At 48.0% G+C, this 21,607-nt stretch overlaps 1 long non-coding RNA gene across 1 annotated transcript; it reads right to left on the bottom strand.

The window, feature by feature from the left end:
• Positions 1-19,380: 19,380 nt before the first annotated feature.
• Positions 19,381-21,220, bottom strand: LOC125709988 (uncharacterized). The gene is made up of 3 exons (XR_007382894.1): positions 21,128-21,220; positions 20,600-20,753; positions 19,381-19,894 (listed from the first exon to the last, which is right to left on the bottom strand). It is a non-coding gene; the product is annotated as an uncharacterized LOC125709988 (long non-coding RNA).
• Between the last annotated feature and the right edge of the window lie 387 nt (positions 21,221-21,607).

Genomic DNA, 21,607 nt, shown 5'->3' with positions numbered 1-21,607 from the left:
CTGCCTTAGGCATTGCAAAGAAAACTATCTTCATGAACAGGAAATCAAAAAATAATTTATGTATTACTCAGCATAGAAATTTACTGTTAGACCACTTAAGTATGGAGAGAATATCTGCTCCCATCCAAAATAAACAATTATGTGAATTGGATTCTCTCTGGTCCACTCTCTCTCTGGGCCAATTCCATTATATGGGGGGGGGTGGTCGGCTGTGGTCTCGTCTCCTCGGGATCCTGGCGGATGGCGGGGTTGGGCCCTCGAGCAATGGGCGTCTAGTGGCTTCTTGGGATGGCTGCCGTTTTATGATGTCTGGGTGTTTGCCCTGGCTGGGGGTGGTGGGGGGGAGCTTGGGCGGGTGCTAACTGGTGGTTATGGGGCGTGGGGTCTGGAGTGCTGGTGGTGGCAGGGGCTGGCCCTGGGAGGGGCGGTTGACCTCTTTGGTGCAGGCCTCGGTACGGGGTTCGAGGCTGTGGCGCCCGGGGCCTGGCCATCTCTTCGGTGGGTGCCTCCCTGCGCCGGGGTGGCCTGTGCTTCCCCCGGGGTGCCGCCGAGGGTGGGGGAGGGGTGGGGTGGGTTTTGATGCTGGCGGTGCCCTGGAGGCCCCGGGTCCGCTCCTTCCCGCTCGGCGGGGGGGGCTGGGGTGCCTACTAAGGCAGCTGGTTAGCTGGCTTTCTTTTTCCAGGGGGTGAATAATCTGCCCCCTGGCCTTATGAATCCTAGCCCCTCTCCCCCCTCATTCACAACATGCCACGCACACATGTAGGACCTCTGGGGGGGGGGGGGGGGCGTATGCCGTGCATACTACGGTGGGGAGGGCCATTTACGTGGCCTTACTCACTCTGTTGCGCGGCCTTCTGCCTCCCCGTTTTAATTGCACTTTAGTCATCACATACCAGTATACACACGGGGCCTTGGGGGGCGGGGGCACTACTCAGAGGCTTGGTGGCATCCCCCGTCAATTTTAAATTCATCTTAGTTTCTCAACTGTCATACTCACCCTTACACTACATACAGTCTCATACATCACCACACGCCTCCAACACTCTACCTTTCACACAGGTGCATGGGGGAGGAGAGTGGGAGGGTCTTCCTACTCCCCTGCTTCCTGCCGGGGGTGTGGGGGGGGCGCTTGGGTGGTCGCTCGGCTGGTGGCGCCCTGGGGTCGTGGCTGGTTGCATTCTCCCGCACGTCGGAGGGCAGTTCGGAGTGAATGGGCCTATTACATTTACATTTACATTTACAGGATTTGGCAGACGCCCTTAGCCAGAGCGACTTACATAAGTGCTTTGAGACTCTGCAATGAATTTCCGATGCTAGCTCAATAAGGACCCAAGCTATGAATACTATCTCTGAGAACTCCATTGAGTACTGCAGAATTTTTTTTTTTTTTATAAATTTTTTTTTTTTAAACACACACCAGAATAAGAGTCGAGAAAGAATATAGAAGTTCTACGTCAGGTATTTCTGAAAAAGAAAAGTCTTGAGTCGTCGCTTGAAGACAGTGAAGGATTCAGCTGTTCGGACATCTAGGGGGAGTTCATTCCACCAATTAGGTGCCAGGACAGAGAAGAGCCGAGATGCGTGTCTTCCTTGTGCCTTGAGGGGAGGAGGGACCAGTCGAGCAGTGCTGGAGGATCGGAGAGATCGTGGTGCAGAGCGGGGTGTGATGAGGTCCTTTAGGTAGGATGGTGCCAGAGAATTTTTGGCTTTGTATGCGAGCATCATTGAATCTGATGCGTGCAGCTACAGGAAGCCAGTGGAGGGAGTGCAGCAAAGGAGTGGTGTGGGAGAACTTGGGAAGGTTGAAAACAAGACGAGCAGCTGCATACTGAATCAGTTGGAGGGGACGGATGGCGCTCAGTGGTAAACCCGCTAGAAGCGAGTTACAGTAGTCAAGGCGTCAGATGACGAGGGACTGGACGAGTATCTGGGTAGCCTGAGTGGAAAGAAATGGACGTATCCTCCTGATGTTAAAGAGGAGAAACCGACAAGAGCGAGAAAGACTGGCGATATGTGAGGAAAATGAGAACCGATCATCTATGGTAACTCCAAGGTTTCTAGCAGAAACCGAAGGACGGATCAGGGAGTTGTCGAAAGAGATCGCAAGGTCCTGGAGGGGGGATGAGTCAGCCGGGATGTAAAGCAGCTCAGTTTTACTAGTGTTGAGTTTTAGCTGGTGAGTGGTCATCCAAGATGAGATGTCGGCCAAGCATGTAGAGATCTTAGTGGAGACATGAGTGTCTGAGGGAGGGAAGGAGAGGATGAGTTGAGTGTCATCGGCATAGCAGTGGTAGGAGAAGCCATGTGAGGATATAACTTCGCCAAGAGATTTAGTGTAGAGGGAGAATAGGAGAGGGCCAAGAACCAAGCCCTGAGGGACACCGGTGGAAAGACAACGTGGAGTAGATGTGGATCCATTCCATGTCACTTGGTATGTTCGGCCTTCTAGGTAGGAAACCAGCCAGCGCCAGGCCAGGCCACCAATGCCAAGACTCCTAAGGATGGATAGGAGAGTTTTGTGGTTGACCGTGTCAAATGCTGCTGATTGGTCAAGAAGGATGAGGACAGATGACAGTTTGGCCGATCTGGCAGCATGTAGCTTCTCAGTGACTGCTAAGAGGGCAGTCTCTGTAGAGTGAGCTGCTTTAAAGCCAGACTGATTAGGATCCTGGAGGTTGTTCTGAGAGAGATAGAGAGAAAGCTGGTTGTAGACTGTACGTTCGAGGATTTTTGAAAGGAAGGAAAGAAGCGATACTGGTCGGTAGCTGCAAGTGTCTGAGGGATTTAGAGTGGGTTTTTTTAGGATGGGAATGACCCTGGCTATTTTGAATGCTGTTGGTACATGACCGGAGGTTATGGAGCCATTAATGATAGTCGTGATGAAGGGGAGAAGGTCTAGAGAGATTGTCTGAAACAATGCAGAAGGGATTGGATCAAGTGGGCAGGTGGTAGGGTTGGAAGATGAGATGACTTTCATGATCTCATCTGCCGTAAGACCGGAAAACTGGGCCAGTGAGGGGGGAGGGAAATCCTTAGTGTGTAGTGTAGTGGATGAGGGAGAGAATGTCTGACAGATTCTGTCAATCTTCTCGGCAAAGAAGTTGGCAAAATCTTCAGCAGTCAGGAAGGAAGGAGCAGGAGGAGGGGGAGGGTTGAGAAGAGATGAAAAGATGTTATGGAGTTTGCGAGGATCTCGTGAGGATAATTCTAGTTTGTCTTTGTAAAAGGCAGTTTTAGCTGCAGTCACGTCCATAGAGAATTTGGATAGCAGAGTACGGTAGGAAGACAGATCTGCATCAAGCTTAGATTTCTTCCACGTCCTCTCTGCTACCCGCAATTCTCTTCGGTTAGTACATAAGAACATAAGAACTATACAAACGAGAGGAGGCCATTCGGCCCATCAAGCTCGCTTGGGGAGAACTAAACTAATAGCTCAGAGTCGTTAAAATCTTATCTAGCTCTGATTTAAAGGAACCCAAGGATTCAGCTTGCACTACATTATCAGGAAGGCTATTCCATACTCTGACTACACGCTGTGTAAAGAAGTGCTTCCTTAAATCCAGCTTGAAATGTTCTCCCGCTAATTTCCACCTATGGCCACGAGTTTGTGTATTTAAACTAATGCTGAAGTACGTAATGCAGCTGAAAGCCAAGGAGTAGGCCGAGTTTTCCTTGGTTTGGAAGACAGCGGGCAGAGGTTGTCCAAGGATGTGTAAAGTGAGGAGATGAGAGTATCAGTTGCAGACTCCAGTGCCAAGGAGGAAAAGGAGTCAGGGTCAGGAAGGTAAGACAGGGTGCAGGAAGCAACAGAAGAAGCGGAGACAGAGTGGAGGTTTGGTCAAGTGGGGAGGAAACGTTGAAAACTGGGATTGGGCAAGACGGGTAGGGCAATGGTAAAGGATACAAAGTGGTGATCAGAAATGTGTAGAGGAGTAGAAGAGATGTCAGTAGCCGGAGAGGGGCGGCTGAAAACCAGGTCGAGGACGTTACCTCCTTTGTGTGTAGGAGAGGAGCTGTTGGATGTTAGAGAGAAGGAATCGAGAAAAGGGAGGAGACCAGAAGAAGGGAGCTTGTCATGGGGGAGGTTGAAGTCACCAAGGAGAATGAGAGAGGAGCTGTCAGTGGGGAAGAGACTGAGGAGAGTATCAAGCTCCTCTAGAAAGCAGCCTAGGGGGCCAGGAGGGCGGTAGACAACAATGATCCGAATATCGAGTGGAGAGGTAACAGCAACTCCATGGAATTCAAAGGATGAAATGTTGAGATGGGGCAGAGAGAGGGGCGTGTAGCACCAGTTCCGAGTTACCAATAGACCTGTGCCACCACCCCTGCCAGTCTGGCGAGGAGAGTGAGAGAAAACATAAGCAGAGGAGAGAGCTGCCGGGGTAGCCGAGTTCTCAGGCGATATCCAGGTCTCCGTCAGAGCCAGAAAGTCAAGAGAGTGGTGTGAAGCAAGGGCAGAAATGAAATCAGCCTTCTTTACAGCAGACTGGCAATTCCAGAGGCCACCCAACACGCTTCGCTGTGACTGGGGTGTTATGGGAGGGTAGACAAGATTACTGAGAGTGCGGCGCCTGGATGTTGGATGAGATATTCTAGGTCTCAAAGATAAGTGTACTGGTATATGTCTAAGGCACATGTCTGTAGTGATGGTGTGAGAGATTGCGAAGTAGAGGATAGGATAGAGTAGGAGAGAAAGGTTTAGAAGCAGTAGTAACAACTAGACTGTTTACCTTTATCTGCCACAGACAGAGGTGTCTGTGGCGGTGTCACCTTCAATTTAAACTCAGTAAGCCCTGCCCCTTGTCTGTGTATGTTGTGGGGATGTGTGTATGGTGTATGTGCATGGCTGCGAGGTGTGTTTGCGGGGTGTCTGTGTGGATGGTGGCGGCCTGGGTCCGTGCTTGCTGCTCCGTCCTGGGTGCGGTTGGTCTCCTGGGCATGGTTGCTGGCCCCTTTCCACTGGCTGGTGGCCCGGGGGGGGCTCGGGCCTCTCCAGCGTGGGTGAGGCTCTCTACTGGGGGCTGGTCGGCCCTCGGCCGCCTGGGGTCCTAGGGGCCCTGGCCTTAGCTCATATGGGAGTGGCCGCGCCCTCGCATTTGGGAACCCACCTCTGGTTCTTTGGGGCTCATGCCCTTTTGGCTGCGGGGGCTGCGTCTGGGACCTCCCTCCTCCCCCGGCTGGAGTGGAGGCATGGCTGTTATTGGGACGTGGGGCCCGGCTCTTCCGTGCTCTTTGGGTGCTGCGTACGTCCTGGTCCTCCCGGGCCTGTCTCCGCCGACCTCTGGCTCTTGTGGGGTGTGGTTGCGGCCTCCCACCCTTGCTATTTAGTCCATTTCATGTTGAAAACACACGCACACAACACACGCACACAACACACGCACACAACACACGCACACAACACACGCACCCTAGCCTGCATCTCGCCTACACAATTGAGCACACATGCACGTATACTTGCACGCATCCATCCAAGCACACACTAAGATTTTATATGCTTGTATAGTTGTGTTACTTTCTTCACTTTTTAATTTTGTTTGTTCCTGAATTCATCCATTTCTGGATAATTTCACATTTCTGAATTTATCCACTCTTGACATGTTTCTCACTTATTCCTTTTTTCTTTTTCCTTCTTTTTTCCCTCCTAATCTGTCCCTCCTCTTCGGCCAGCTCACCCACTGCAAAATTTTGTATGTGTTCAAAATAAAATAAATAAATAAAATAAAATAAAGAAATCGATTAATATGAGGAGTCTATACAGAGTTTATAGAGCCCCTCATGGTAAAGCAAACATGTTTGGCAGAGCAGTGCATTCAGACCTCGATTCTGCTAAAGCTGCCGGACAGAACAAAGGGGAAAAAAAAGAAGAAGGTGGGGGTCAGTGCAGCAGTGGATAGTTCAGGTCCAGAAAGTAAAAATCCAGACCAAGATTTAGTTTCAACCAACCAGCTGAGTACTCTGTGTCTGTGGCACTTTACACAACTAGTTGTTTGAAACAAAATCCAGGACTGGATTTTTACTCTCTGGACCTAAACTATCCACTTCTGGATCAGTGTCATTCTTAAAGTCGTGTTTCAACTTCTGGCAAAGTTCTCCCAGGAGCCCATCTCTGTTGTATGTACATTTGACATGTAATTCATTCCTGCCCAGATCCCTGACAAACAGTTGGAGGCAGAGTTACTTACTATCAGAGTATGTGAATTTATACACACACCAGCGGCTGTGACAGAATAAGATATTTCCTGTATATTGCTGCCACATAGTGGACACAAGGAAGACTGCAATCAATTCTAAAATCAGTCAGTCAACATGCTACCGCCACAGACTATTATTGGGAAGTGATAAAACTTCAGGGAACAATATGAATATAAAAATACAGATGTAGTAAGTATATTGTGCAAAATGTATCTTCATCTTAACTACGCTGAATGGTGGAGTGAGAGAGAGTGAGAGCCTGTCCCAGAGTAAGTGATCCTCACCTGGAGGCCCATCAGTGAAGAAGAGGATGAAGAGGAGCATCAGAGGAGCCTTAAGTGTGACCTCGGATCTGTGGAGACTGACACTCACTTCCTGACTCTCCATAACTTCACTGCCTCCCTTTTTCTGGGTTTTAAATGTTTAAAAATCATCCATCTATCTTTGATAAAAATAAACTGTTTGTGCACTGATACATTTTCTCTCTATTTCTTGTCTGTAATAAGGAAAACAGTTTGATGCTGCTTTTGTCCTGCTCTTACCAGGAATAAATATTTTTATTACATCTAGAATCTTATTTTAGAACAACAACAACAACAACAACAAATTTATTTTTATATAGCGCATTATCACAACATTACATTGTCTCAAAGCGCTTTACAGTATCCTCACCCAAAGCCCCCAGTGAGTAAGCCATAGGCGACAGTGGCAAGGAAAAACTCCCTAGAAGGAAGAAACCTTGAGAGGGACCAGACTCAAAGGGGAAGCCCATCCTCCAGGGGCCGGCAGGGATAGTCAAATAGAGAGAGGAGAGCAAGGAAGATAAGCCAATGCCGAAGCCGAGTCTTCTTCCAATTGCCAGGCAACCAGAGGTAAGGCAGCTGGTCATACATGGAAGATCAGAACGGCGAGCTGGATGCAGGGACGTCACTGGTGGTGGTCGGGTGTGCTGGATATCTTGATAGATTGAGGTCTCCAGGCATCACCCCCAGGAGGAGTAGGGGAAATAAAATGTACAATTAGGCATAGTAGAGGAGGCTATTGGCAGTGCTAAAAGCTAGGTGAGTACAATATGAAGTGCAATCTGCAAGCTCCGGCAGATATGGCTATGGCAGCATCAGTAGGAGGGAGAGGCAAGTGGGAATGCCGGCATGGGGAGTCCCTGAAATGTCAGCACTCCAGTTCCACAAGAGATTGCAAAGCTAGAGTGACAGCACTGACAATCCAGTTCATCCAAAGCCAATGGCACCGATCCCCACCCAGCTCTACACCTCACACTACAGGTCTGACTGGGAGTGAAGAGTTAGCTAGGGCTAGAACTAGTGTCCCTATACACTAAACTAAACAGGTGTGTTTTTAGTCTGGACTTGAATATTGAGAGTGAACCTGAAACCCGCACATCCGGTGGAAGACCATTCCACAGCAGAGGAGCTTTGTAGGAGAAAGCTCTGCAGCCTGCCGTAGCTCTTTCTACCCTAGGCACTAACAGATATCCCATGGCTTGAGAGCGAAGCAAGCGTGGAGGGTTGTATGTGGTCAGCAGTTCACTAAGGTATTCTGGTGCAAGGCCATTTAGTGCTTTATAAGTTAATAGCAGTATTTTATAGTCAATTCGAGACTTAACTGGCAGCCAATGAAGAGAGGATAAGACCGGTGTAATATGATCAAATTTTTTAGTGTTTGTTAGAACTCTGGCTGCAGCATTCTGTACCATCTGAAGTTTATGCAAGGATCCAGACGGGCAACCCGATAGGAGGGCATCACAGTAATCCAGTCTGGAACTTACGAAGGCATGTATTAGTTTTTCTGCATCATTAAGTGAGAGCATCTTACGAAGCTTGGCTATGTTCCGTAGATGATAAAATGCAGTTCTAGTAATACTTCTTATGTGAGCATCAAAGCATAGATCTGAATCGACAAGAACGCCAAGATTTCTAACTACCATGTTAGGTTGTGTAGGAAGGTTACCAACGTTGAGGTGGTGGAACTTATTTCTAGCAGCCTTGGGACCAATTACCAGAACTTCTGTTTTTTCTGTGTTTAACATAAGGAAATTTTTTGCCATCCAGCACTGGATATCTAATAGACAGTCTTCTAACCGAGATAGCAGTGATATATCATCAGGGTTAACAGATATGTACAACTGTGTATCATCTGCATAACAATGAAACCCAATACCATGATTTCTAATAATGTTACCAAGAGGTAGCATGTATAGGGTAAACAGTAGCGGGCCCAGGACTGATCCCTGTGGGACACCATATTCAACTTTAGTGGCCTTGGATGATTCATTGTTCACATGGGCATACTGATAGCGATCAGACAAATATGAGCGGAACCAAGAGAGCGCTGTCCCTGTAATGCCAACTACACCTTCTAACCGGTCCAAGAGGATATTATGGTCCACAGTATCGAACGCTGCAGTTAAATCTAGCAATACCAACAGAGATACACAGCCACGGTCAGAAGCCACAAGTAGATCATTCATTACTTTGACTAGAGCAGTTTCTGTGCTATGGTTTGGTCTAAAGCCAGACTGATATAATTCATTGGCATTAGTTTTTTGTAGGAAAGAGGACAACTGACGAACTACAACCTTTTCCATGATCTTTGAAATGAAAGGAAGATTTGAGATAGGTCTATAGTTTCCTAAAACACTGGGTTCAAGATTTGGTTTCTTTAGGACGGGTCTGATAACAGCCATTTTAAAAGGTTTTGGAACATATCCAAGCCTAAGAGAAGAGTTTAACACATTTAACACGGTAGTGCCAATCTGTGGTGCAATTTCCTTGAAGAATTTTGTAGGAATTGGGTCTACAAGGCTAGTAGAGGATTTACAGGAGAAAATTAAGCTCAAAAGTTCTGAGTGTGTAATAGGAATGAATGAATCAAAGGTCTCATTATTGGTAGGCATAAGACTAGCAGGAGGCAGGCAGCCGTAAGTAGGTAAAGGTGTGCACTGTATAGTCTGTCTAATTGTAGTTATCTTACCATTAAAAAATGTAAGAAAGTCATCACTCTTAAGAGCTTGTGGGATTCGCAAGTTTAATGAGGAATTCTGTGTTATCCTAGCCACGGATTCAAATAGGAATTTAGGATTGGTTTTGTTCATGTCTATTAATCTGGAGAGATACACAGACCGAGCAGTTACTAGTGCTTGTCTGTATTTAGAGAGGCTCTCTTTCCAGGCAGATTTGAAAACTTCCAGTTTAGTTGAGCGCCATTTTCGCTCTAGCTTGCGTGATGCCTGTTTGAGTTCACGTGTATTATCAGAGTACCAGGGGGCAGGTTTGTTATTGCTATGCTTTATACTCCTAAGTGGAGCCACAAGATCTAGAGTGCTGCGAAGGGATTTTTCCATGTTTGAAGTTGCCTGTTCAAGTTCATTTACACACGATGCTTCAGATGTAAGGCTAAAGGACTGTGGAAGTTGTTTCATAAATGTTGTTGTAGTTAGTGCCTTAATAGAACGTCTGATTCTATACTTTGGAGTGGTGGTCAACAGGAGGCTATACTGGATTTCAAATGTTAACAAGTAATGATCTGAGAGCAGAGGACTCTGTGGCATAATAGACACATGTTCTACCAGGATGCCATGACTAATGATCAAATCAAGGGTATGGTTACAGACATGAGTAGGCCCGACTACATTCTGACATACACCTACAGAGTCAAGAATAGCTGCAAACGCTGTTTTTAAAGGATCATTATCCTTCTCCATATGAATGTTAAAATCACCCACAATAACGGCTTTGTCAGTACTGACCACCAGGTTTGTTAAAAAATCAGCAAATTCCTTAAGAAAATCACTGTACGGCCCAGGCGGTCTATACACAATAACCATGGTGATTTGGGGTGACGAACTAGAAAGAGATGAGCCAGCAAGGCTAAGAACAAGAGTTTCAAATGTGCTGAAACTCACACCACATTTCTCAGACACTCCTAAGTTGGACTGAAAAATTGCAGCAACACCACCACCTTTGCGATTTGGTCGCGGGTTATGCTTATAACTGTATTCCGCTGGAGTAGATTCATTTAGTGCCATGAATTCATCTGGTTTAAGCCAGGTCTCAGTAAGGCACAGGGCACCAAGACTAAAATCAGTAATTATTTCATTTATTAATAGTGCTTTAGGGGCCAGTGATCTTATATTCAGAAGTCCAAGTTTAAGTTTAAATATTGCATCACAACTGTTTTCTAGAAACATGATTTCATAGCAAAATTATTGATAGCTGGCCTTCACAGTGAATCATTCATGCTCACAGTTTAAACTACAAACAAATTAATCAAATAAGTCTAGTTCTTTTCTAAACTGTTACTTCCTCATATTGCAAATGAGCAAAGAGCAGTGAAATCAGACTTATTCTGAACAGCAGAAATGTCGTCATACAGGATGTGAGTGTGAGACTCTGCAGAAACACTGTGTGCTGCATACAGAGGGTCTGACCTCAGGCCTTTGTTTCAGTCTTTATTATGTTTTATACAGTTTTAAAATGTCACTGCAGTAGGTCCTTTTAATATCTGTGGATCAGTACAAATCAAGAAGTCCATTAGGAAGGTGTCTGTATGACAGGGGCGGGGGTGTCCTTGGGGGGAGGGGGGCAAAGTCAGGTGATTCACTTCATCTGGGTCTTATCAGCAGTCCTGTCAGACTGAGTGCTGTTTGTCTTTCTCTCAGCACCACAATGGTGTTTCACACATAATGGGGTCCGTGGGCGTCCTCAGTCATATTCAGGCTTTCAAAGCTCATCAATCATAAAAAGTCACATGGATCTGACACTCTGACACTGTTATATTCATTTGTTTAAATTCAATGAAAATACTATATATTACAGCTAGTTGGTGGATCCGTCTGCTCTTTATCTGCTCCTCACTGGCATACCTGGGTCTCTCTACAGTGCTTCCCTGAAGCATCAGAACCATTTATAAGGGAATCTATGTGTGGCTGCCCTCTAGTGGATAAACAAAATTCAGCTACTTACATAGCTTGACTGTATTTCCCTCCTAGTTTAGTTTAGTTCCTAATTTAATCTATCTGATGAAGCTGAAGGCAGAGATGGAAATTAGTTTAGTCATGACTTCAGACAAGGGATTCTGTACAATCAGAGATGGAGCTGCTGGTTGGGCTGGTCATCTTTTTCTGACTGATGTAGCTCTGGATGTAAAGTTACAAACTGCTTAATATGTATCAATCTGTTTTATAATGTTCACACAAAAAAGTGCTTTTAATGTGTTTGCACCTTGTATCTCCCACAATGTGCTTCTGCATTTGATTCCTTCCTGACTTGGAGGTAAAGAGATTTAACTGGATGGATTTTACTTTTGTGAAGCACTACAGTCCAAAGCTGAACTGATTATTCAAAGCTTTCTGGTTTTTAAGTAAAACTACTTCATTTAAATTATCTGTAACCCACTTTGCGCCTTTCTAGACTCAACAAAGCATCATTGCCAACAAAATATGTTACAATTAAATCAGGTAAAGAAGTTTCATTTGGAATTTACTGATCCAGGTTTTCAGAACCATGGACAGCAACTGGATTTACTGTCATTTAATGGGATTGAAAGCAGAAAACACAGGGATGTTTTCAATTGATGTTGTCTTTCTTTTTACTTTTGATATGCCGTCTTCCTCCTTAGTTGATATGTGAGGCTGCTGTCAGCTGAGACAAACTGGTGTGATTTGTGATTGGATTGGATGGTGGTGTGATTGGAGCGATAAGTGGGCGGTCCTGATTTAATGCGTACATCACCCTCTAAAAGAGTCCCTGATTGGTGGGCCCTGACAAGGAGGCGTGACCTAATAACCCCAAACCGTTTAAGTTTGTGGAATTTGTTTTTAATAATAACCAATTTCATAAAAATACTAAATGTCTTGTAAAGTATCAATTTATTAATCATGTATTAAAACAAATAATGACCAGTATAAAAGACATATACAAAACTATGCAAAAGTCTTGGGCCGTCAAATAAAATGATGTTCATCTTGGTCTAGAATTATAATATTTTGTCCATCAAAGAGTGGCAGCCCAGTCATTTCAAAATCTCTTCTAAGTCAGTACAGCATTTGCACCAACCATCTAATACACCCATATATTTTTGACTTGACCATTAACACAACTCCTATGGCTAATCAATACATCATTAACATTTGTTTAATAATTAAATTAAGCGAGCTGGTGGTGAAATTTAACAAATACATGGAATGGCTGAGGTGCCCCTGAGGAGAGATTTTGTAACCAAAGCGTGGTTCATCTAGTGATCCAACAAGGCATCAGCAACTTTTTGGAGAAAAGGAGAAATTCTTGTTAGTTTTTATTGTGTTACTTTTAATTTGCATATATTTTAATGATAATTGTGTTTTTGTTCTGAGCAAATATACAAAACCCAGATAAATAGCATTAAACATTTTCTTTGATGGCCCAAGACTTTTGCATAGTACCGCATTTTTTCAGAATTAATAGACAATTTAATAAAATCCAGTCTAACCTTCACTAGTTAACTATTATTAAACATTAACCAGCAAGTGGCAGCAAAGCGCTTGTGAATAAGTGGCCAATACGTGGTTGTACAGGTTCCCAACAGATAATCCAACACTGCAGATCAACCTCTCTGTGTTTAACTGACTCTCTTGCTATGACTGTACAGACTTAGCAGGGTCAAGTGAAAGAGGCCTCACTGCAGTTAACATAACCGTGTACCTCGGCCGGTTGGGGAGGTTCTTACCATCTGTCCGCAGGGGGTCCCTGCTTTTGGGGTATCCACTCTGCGGGGGGGGGGGGGATCCAATAGAGGAGGAGGAGGGACTCAACCTGGATGTCTTTTGTCTTATGCAGTCTGAGAGTTGACTGAATGCTGGGGCGGGGGTAGTTTTTCCTCTGTGGTGGGGTGTCTTGGGCTCTGTGGGGCCCGCTGATGCCACTGCCTTTGGCCCCGGTCTGGATGGGCCTGGGCCCCCCACCTTGGATGGATTTCGGGGGGGGGGGTGCCTATGGGGGTCAGCGGGGGAGCTGGCTCCAGAGGGGGGGAACTTTGCCCCCCGCCATTCCTTTCCTCCCCATCCCGAAGTGCCTCCCTTCTCCCACTCCATCACACCACCACACACGTAGGGCTTTGAGGTGCAGGTGCGTTGCTGGGATACAGGGGAAGTATCCCTCCTCTGTCCCCTCGCGACCACATGTACCTCATTCATACACTACAACGTAGACACTCTCATTACTTACTCTCTCACAACACATACATTTAGGGCCTTGGGGGTGGGTACACAGAATGGCATCCAGAGGGCGGTCTGTTCATTCAGCCTTACCTCTGGTGCCAGGGCCCACATCTCAATTTTAATCACACATAGACATTGAGGGTTCTGGGAAGGGGCCGAGCTAACACCAGCTGTTGGTCGGCAGGGGATGGTTATCGCTATGCCCTTCACCTGTTTTAAAAGCACTTTAGAACAACACGCACCAACAACACATCTGAGCGGGCGAAGGGGGGCATGGGGTCTTTTCACACCCCCGTTCTCTGTTCGCCATTTGCAGCTGGGGGCTGAGAGGAAGAGCTGTGGCCCCGCCGCCACACTCCCTGCCGGTGGATGGGGCCCCCGGCCGCTGGTGCGTTGGTGGTTCTCGATGTCCAGGGCTGGGTGCTTGGGTGGGTGCTGGCTCACCCTCGGCGGTTGCCTGGCGGGGTCTGGCCCTCGTGGCTCTGTCGGCCCTTGCTGGGGGTTGGGGGGGCCCTTGGATCTCTGGGCCCAGGGCCTGGTCTGTTCTGGTGGGGCCGGCCGCCGGCGGAGCTTGCGGGCTCACCGCCACGGCCCCCTGGGGCTCCTGCACTGTGGCTGCCGGATGGCCTCCCTCCGGAGCTCTCCTCTGCCCTTTTCTGGGTGAGGGATGCTATTCTCCCTGCGGTGGTCCTCCGGGGGCTCCCATGCCCTGGGGGGCCTCTGGATGTCTGGGGTCCGGGCCTCCTCCGTGTCTGCTTCATGTCCTGAGGGATGGGGCTGTGGCTCCCCACACACACTACTAGACATTTACATGGAGAAACCTTTTGAAGACCGGCGCGCTCACAGATACAGGTGTGCACACAGGGGTACAAACAGGTTCTCACAGACACAAACAGGAGTACAAACAGGTTCTCACAGACACACGCAGGTGTACAAACAGGTTGTCACAAACACACACTGTCTTTATCGGCTGTTGCTCCTTAACATGCTCATTGTGATTCGTACAGATGTTGGTTGTTGTTTTCTCTCATCAGCAGGTATTGAAGCAGATTATCTGTGGTTTTCTTTCTTCTTAATTGTTTTTCTCTTTTCCCTCCCTCCCTCTCTATTTACCTTCCTCTCCGTTTTCGTCCTTCTGTCCCCCTCTCTCTCCTTCTCCCTCTCTTGAGGAAATAAATAAAAATAAATAGAAATAAAGTAGTCCTCCGCAGAGGGGGGGTGGTGGAGGGAATATATATATATATAAAATATATATATAACCATTTATTTCCAGCTTGTCTGACTCTCATTCTGCTCCACGAAGGTCATCTCCTCTGCCAGCTTCCTCTAACACAGGGAGACCCTCTGCTTCTCTCTGATTGGTTCCCGCTTTCTACAGGAGGTCCAGTGCAGCTGAATGGTGATGATGGTGCAAATCAGATAAAACACACCAGTCCCAGCTTTCAGTACAGCATCCAGAACCTGCTCCCACCTGTCAGACATCAGTGTGTCTGTCAGTCACACGTATCACAATTAAACCTGAAGAACAGAAGAGTGAATCTATTCTGACTGAAGTAAAACCATCTTGATGATCAACAGCAGCACCGATAAGCCCAGTCCTACATGCAGAGCCAGCTGGACCAAAGAGCTGAATAAGAGGGTGGATTTGAACAGTAAAGTCTTACGTGCTTTATAGCAACACGGTACAGCCATCTGTACTACTGTATTACACAGGTTACATGTGAGGAACAGGAGACATTAACAAAGAGCATGAAAATAGCTAGAGATTATCACACAACATGTTACACTATTTTGTAAAAACAGGCCTGCAGTCGTTCCCCAGCAGCATAGGGCACAAGGCAAGGGCTCACCCTGGATGAGATGGGATCTCAAGTTTATTATTAATAAAATAAAATAAAAAATAATATCTTTTTCTCTTAAAATTAAAATGACAGTTTCCCATTACTGTGTGATCAGGTAAATGCTGCTAGCTGGATCCCCACACTACTGTAAATGCTGCTGAATGCTTACCTCAGTTTTTCATTATCCCCTCCTTCTTCCTCATGTGCAGAGAAAAGGAGAGCAGTGGAAACAGGAGAAAGGATCGTTAATAAAAAGCAGTGCTCTGTTAGTCAATAAAGACTAAGAAAAGGTCACTCTTGAAACTGAAATATAAATTATGAAAGGTATTCTACAGAGAAAATGATTAGATGGAGAACAATGAATTAGTGTCATGACCAAAGTATTCACATCCCACGGCACTGATAGTGAACAGGTGAGATAAATGATCCATCCATCCATCCATCATCTCCCGCTTGATCCGGGGTCGGGTCGCGGGGGCAGCAGCCTCAGCAGGGAGACCCAGACTTCCCTCTCCCCGGCCACTTCGTCTAGCTCCTCTGGGGGGACCCCGAGGCGTTCCCAGGCCAGCCGAGAGACATAGTCTCTCCAGCGTGTCCTGGGTCTTCCCCGGGGCCTCCTCCCAGTGGGACATGCCCGGAATACCTCCCCAGGGAGGCGTCCCGGAGGCATCCTGATCAGATGCCCGAGCCACCTCATCTGGCTCCTCTCGATGCGGAGGAGCAGGGGCTCTACTCTGAGTCCCTCCCGAATGACTGAGCTCCTCACCCTATCTCTAAGGGAGAGCCCAGCCACCCTGCGGAGGAAACTCATTTCGGCCGCTTGTACCCGCGATCTCGTTCTTTCGGTCACTACCCAAAGCTCATGACCATAGGTGAGGGTAGGAACGTAGATCGACTGGTAAATCGAGAGCTTCGCCTTTTGGCTCAGCTCTCTCTTCACCATGACAGACCGATGCAGCGCCCGCATGACTGCCGACGCCGCACCGATCCGCCTGTCGATCTCCCGCTCCATCGTTCCCCCACTCGTGAACAAGATCCCGAGATACTTAAACTCCTCCACTTGGGGGAGGACCCCATCCCCAACCCGGAGAGAGCACTCTACCCTTTTCCGGCTGAGAACCATGGTCTCGGATTTGGAGGTGCTGATTCTCATCCCAGCCGCTTCGCACTCGGCTGCGAACTGCTCCAGCGAGAGCTGAAGGTCATGGCTCGATGAGGCCAACAGAACCACATCATCTGCAAAAAGCAGAGACCTAATCCTGAGGTCACCGAACCGGACGCCCTCAACGCCCTGGCTGCGCCTAGAAATTCTGTCCATAAAAACTATGAACAGAATCGGTGACAAAGGGCAGCCCTGACGGAGTCCAACCCTCACCGGGAACGAGTCCGACTTATTGCCGCCCATGCGGACCAAACTCTGGCACCGGTCATACAGGGACCAAACCGCCCTTAAAAGGGAGCCCGGTACCCCATACTCCCGGAGCACTCCCCACAGGACCCCACGAGGGACACGGTCGAATGCCTTTTCCAAGTCCACAAAACACATGTAGACTGGTCGGGCAAACTCCCATGAACCCTCCAGAACCCTGCTGAGAGTATAGAGCTGGTCCACTGTTCCACGGCCAGGGCGAAAACCACACTGCTCCTCCTGAATCCGAGGTTCGACAATCCGGCGGACCCTCCTTTCCAGGACCCCCGAATAGACCTTACCAGGGAGGCTGAGGAGTGTGATCCCCCTGTAGTTGGAGCACACCCTCCGGTCCCCCTTCTTAAAGAGGGGGACCACCACCCCGGTCTGCCAGTCCAGAGGTACTGCCCCCGATGTCCACGCGATGCTGCAGATGCGTGTCAACCAGGACAGCCCCGCAGCATCCAGAGCCTTGAGGAACTCTGGGCGAATCTCGTCCACCCCCGGGGCCCGGCCACCGCGGAGCTTTTTGACCACCTCAGCGACCTCCACCCCCGAGATAGGCGAGTCCACCCCCAAGTCCCCACACTCTGCTTCCATATTGGAAGGCGTGTCGGTGGGATTGAGGAGGTCTTCGAAGTACTCCCTCCACCGACCCAAAACGTCCCGAGCTGAGGTCAGCAGCGCACCATCCCCACCATAAATAGTGTTGATGCTGCACCGCTTTCCCGCCCGGAGCCGCCGGATGGTGGACCAGAATCTCCTCAAAGCCGTCCGGAAGTCGTTCTCCATGGCCTCACCAAACTCCTCCCACACCCGAGTTTTTGCCTCAGCGACCGCCAAAGCCGCATTCCGCTTGGCCTGCCGGTAGCCGTCAGCTGCGTCTGGAGTCCCACAGGCCAGAAAGGCCCGATAAGACTCCTTCTTCAGCTTGACGGCATCCCTTACCACCGGTGTCCACCAGCGGGTTCGGGGATTACCGCCGCGAGAGGCACCGACCACCTTGCGGCCGCAGCTCCGGTCAGCCGCCTCCACAATGGAGGCACGGAACATGGCCCATTCGGACTCAATGTCCCCCGCCTCCCCCGGGATATGGGAGAAGTTCTGCTGGAGGTAGGAGTTGAAACTCTCCCTGACAGGGGATTCCGCCAGACGTTCCCAGCAGACCCTCACTATACGCTTGGGCCTGCCAGGCCTGGCCGGCTTCCTCCCCCACCAGCGGAGCCAACCCACCACCAGGTAGTGATCGGTTGACAGCTCCGCCCCTCTCTTCACCCGAGTGTCCAAAACATGCGGCCGCAAGTCCGACGACACGACTACAAAGTCGATCATCGAACTGCGGCCTAGGGTGTCCTGGTGCCAAGTGCACATATGGACACCCTTATGCTTGAACATGGTGTTCATTATGGACAGTCCGTGACGAGCACAGAAGTCCAATAACAAAACACCGCTCGGGTTCAGATCGGGGGGGCCGTTCCTCCCAATCACGCCCCTCCAGGTCTCACTGTCGCTGCCCACGTGAGCATTGAAGTCCCCCAGCAGAACAAGGGAGTCCCCAGGAGGAGCGCTCTCAAACACCCCTTCCAAGGACTCCAAAAAGGGTGGGTATTCCGAACTGCTGTTTGGCGCATAAGCGCAAACAACAGTCAGGACCCGTCCCCCCACCCGAAGGCGGAGGGAGGCTACCCTCTCGTCCACTGCGGTAAACCCCAATGTACAGGCGCCCAGCCTGGGGGCAATAAGTATGCCCACGCCCGCTCGGCGCCTCTCCCCGCGGGCAACTCCAGAGTGGAAAAGGGTCCAACCCCCTTCAAGGAGACTGGTTCCAGAGCCCAAGCCGTGCGTTGAGGTGAGTCCGACTATATCTAGCCGGAACTTCACAACCTCGCGCACCAGCTCAGGCTCTTTCCCCATCAGAGAGGTGACATTCCATGTCCCTAGAGCTAGCTTCTGCAGCCGAGGATCGGACCGCCAAGGTCCCCGCCTTTGGCCGCCGCCCAGATCACTTCGCACCCGACCCCTTTGGCCCCTCCCATGGGTGGTGAGCCCATTGGAGGGGGGACCCACGTGCCTTGTTCGGGCTGTGCCCGACCAGGCCCCAGAGATAAATGATTTTATTAACATATTATAATGTATTTATTGTAGCAGGGTGGCACGGTGGTGCAGTGGTTTGCAATGTCACCTCACACCTCTGGCACGTGTGCTCAAGTCTCTACCAGAGTTCTGTGTGTGTGGAGTTTGCATGTTCTCCCCGTGTCATTGTGGGGTTTCCTCCAGGTACTCTGATTTCCCCCCACAGTCCAAAAACATGCTGAGGCTAATTGGAGTTGTCAAATTGCCGGTAGGTGTGCTTGTGCGAGAGAATGGAGTGTGAGTGTGTCCTGCAATGGGTTGGCACCCTGTCATGGGACGTACCCTGCCTTGCGCCCATAGGGACCCTGAATTAGACAAGCAGTTTCAGACAATGGATGGATGCAGCACTGGAACAGATATTACAGAGTACAACTGTAACACTGGCCTACGCTGCAATGAAAAACCACCTACAGACATGTTAGTCAGTCTTCACACAATTAGACTGATCATAAACTAGAAGACACACATTCTATATTAGAGACACCAATTAGGTTGACTGTGTGTTTTTGGATTGTTGGAGGAAACCCACACAGCATGTAGAGAACATGCAAACTCCACACAGAAAGAGCAGAAGCCAGATTCAAACCCCTGAACATGGAGGTGTGAAGCAACAGCGCCACCTACTGGACCACCGTGCCACTATCATTGAAACAATAATCCCAATAAATAATTGTTTCACAACAGCTGATAAATATCCCCACAAAGAAGCACAAACCCCTTTGTGAGTGAAACTGCTGGGTTTCAAAAATAAAATAAAATTAGTATTTATCTATTTATATTCAAGCACAAAGGATTCACAGGCAGATTTAAATCAATTACTTACGTTTGACAGTTATATGAACTGGAATCTGCAGGTTTCCAGCAGCACACCAATGCCAGCCAGTGTCCTTCCTCTCCAGCCCACTCATTGTCACAATGAAGGTTTTATTTTCTGTTTCATCCCTGATCAGGACAGGCCTCCCATCCAAACTCGCTGATCTCTCTGATGCACAGGAACCCCCAATATTACACCACATCCTATGTCTTTTGTTGTTTCCATAGTAACACTGACACTGTCTCCATCCACACCCGTCACCTCCTGTTTGTCCACTGACAGCACTGGAGGACCTGAACACACAGGTAAAACACTCAAAGATTTGCATAGCAATGAAATGTTTATGAATATCATCAGCTCATTACAACATGCATATGTAAATGTTTGCCCAATAAACTGATATTTTTTAACATATTACTTATCATATTTAACCTCATGAAGTCACCCAATTTAGCTGACACTGTTACTCCTTCCAAGTCTCGTTTATCATATTGAATTAAATTAAAATGCAGATTTTTTAAATATTAAAACATTTTTTCCTTCAGTGTTTGCGTTAATGTCCTTCCTTCTTGACTCAATGACGTTACATACTGTGCATCTCATTGGCTACAGTCTGCAGTACAGACATCTTCCCATGAGTGACTGACAGATTAACCCGATCAAAGAGGCTCCACTGATCTTCACACCACACCAGTACCGATCAGAGTCCTCAGCTGTCAGATTGTTGATGGTCACAGTGAAGACTCGCTAGTCAGGATCATCTCTGACTGACACTTTACCCTCCTGTGGAGAGTCAGTGTGTACTATGGGAGTACATGACCTCACATGATACCCTCTGCACCAGTATTTCACATGAGTTTTATATCTGTCACCATAGAAACATGGGATTGTAACAGATCATCCTTTCTGTACACAGACCCATTTCACTGTGGACACACTGTCAGCACCTGTGGGAAAAATAATTAGCTGAACAAGGATTTTCCACAATATATTGTTACCTGGTACATTGGGCGGAGCTTAATTCTCCGCTTCTGACGTCATAAGAGGAAGTGGCTTATCCTTGATGCTGATTGGTCGAGGGTTTATGCCCATATATGATATCAATACATGCTTAAGCCACGTGTTGCCGATAGGGTGGTTTGGGAGATTAAACTTTAATAGAATAAAAATACATTACATGTATTTTATTAATGTGGTTTTTGATTACGTTTTTAAGGTATAATACAACATAGAGCAGGATGATGGCAAGCTAGCGCATACACGTTCAGCGGGGGCGTCCGTCCGGCCCTGTGTTGTTAGTAAGCGCCGCGGCGTATTTTAAAAGAAGAAAGCACCAAAAGAAGGAAAACTTTAGGGTTATTTTAAAAATAAAAGCAGGGTTATTTTAAGCAGACATGCCCGAAAGAAGTAGCAGAAGAGCAAATTTAAACAAGCGCAAGCGAAACCAGTAAACATACAGCCGGCGTTTTAAAAGAAGCGATCATTCATTACATTTAACCAACACGAAAGACTTTAGTTATATTTACCAGGTTGGAGAAAGCATGTAAGCGGCAAACTTTTAGAAGAAATAGGCCGAAACGATACCGGAGCTCCTACACATGCGACTGCCCTGTTTGAACAACGCGGGGCGGAATGGACGATCGCTAGTCCAGCGCTTGGCGCATGCGCACCCACACCGACGCCCCTTTCAAAATGGCTACGCCGGCGGAGCGCCTGTTTTAGCAAATAAAACCCCTATAACCGTAATGTTTTAAGTAATTAGGCACATTTCTGTCAATGTGAATAATAAAGTAAAGCGCTCGGAGCATTTTCGATAGCAATAATCGGTGAATAACGCGGTTAATTCTTGTTTAAACGAATGCATGCTCTCACTCTCGTGTGGCGCAGGCGCGTAGATCCACACAGCATTTCCTTTATTGAGCCAGCTCGTTGCGTGAAGCAGCGGTCAAATGGCTACCAGCGGAAATTGTTGTCGTGATGCGAACCGTTGGCCTGGATTGTGAGAA

Source organism: Brienomyrus brachyistius, chromosome 16 (genome assembly GCF_023856365.1).
Source record: "Brienomyrus brachyistius isolate T26 chromosome 16, BBRACH_0.4, whole genome shotgun sequence".
In the NCBI taxonomy this organism is placed as follows: domain Eukaryota; kingdom Metazoa; phylum Chordata; class Actinopteri; order Osteoglossiformes; family Mormyridae; genus Brienomyrus; species Brienomyrus brachyistius.
This window is presented reverse-complemented; position numbering and strand designations above follow the sequence as displayed.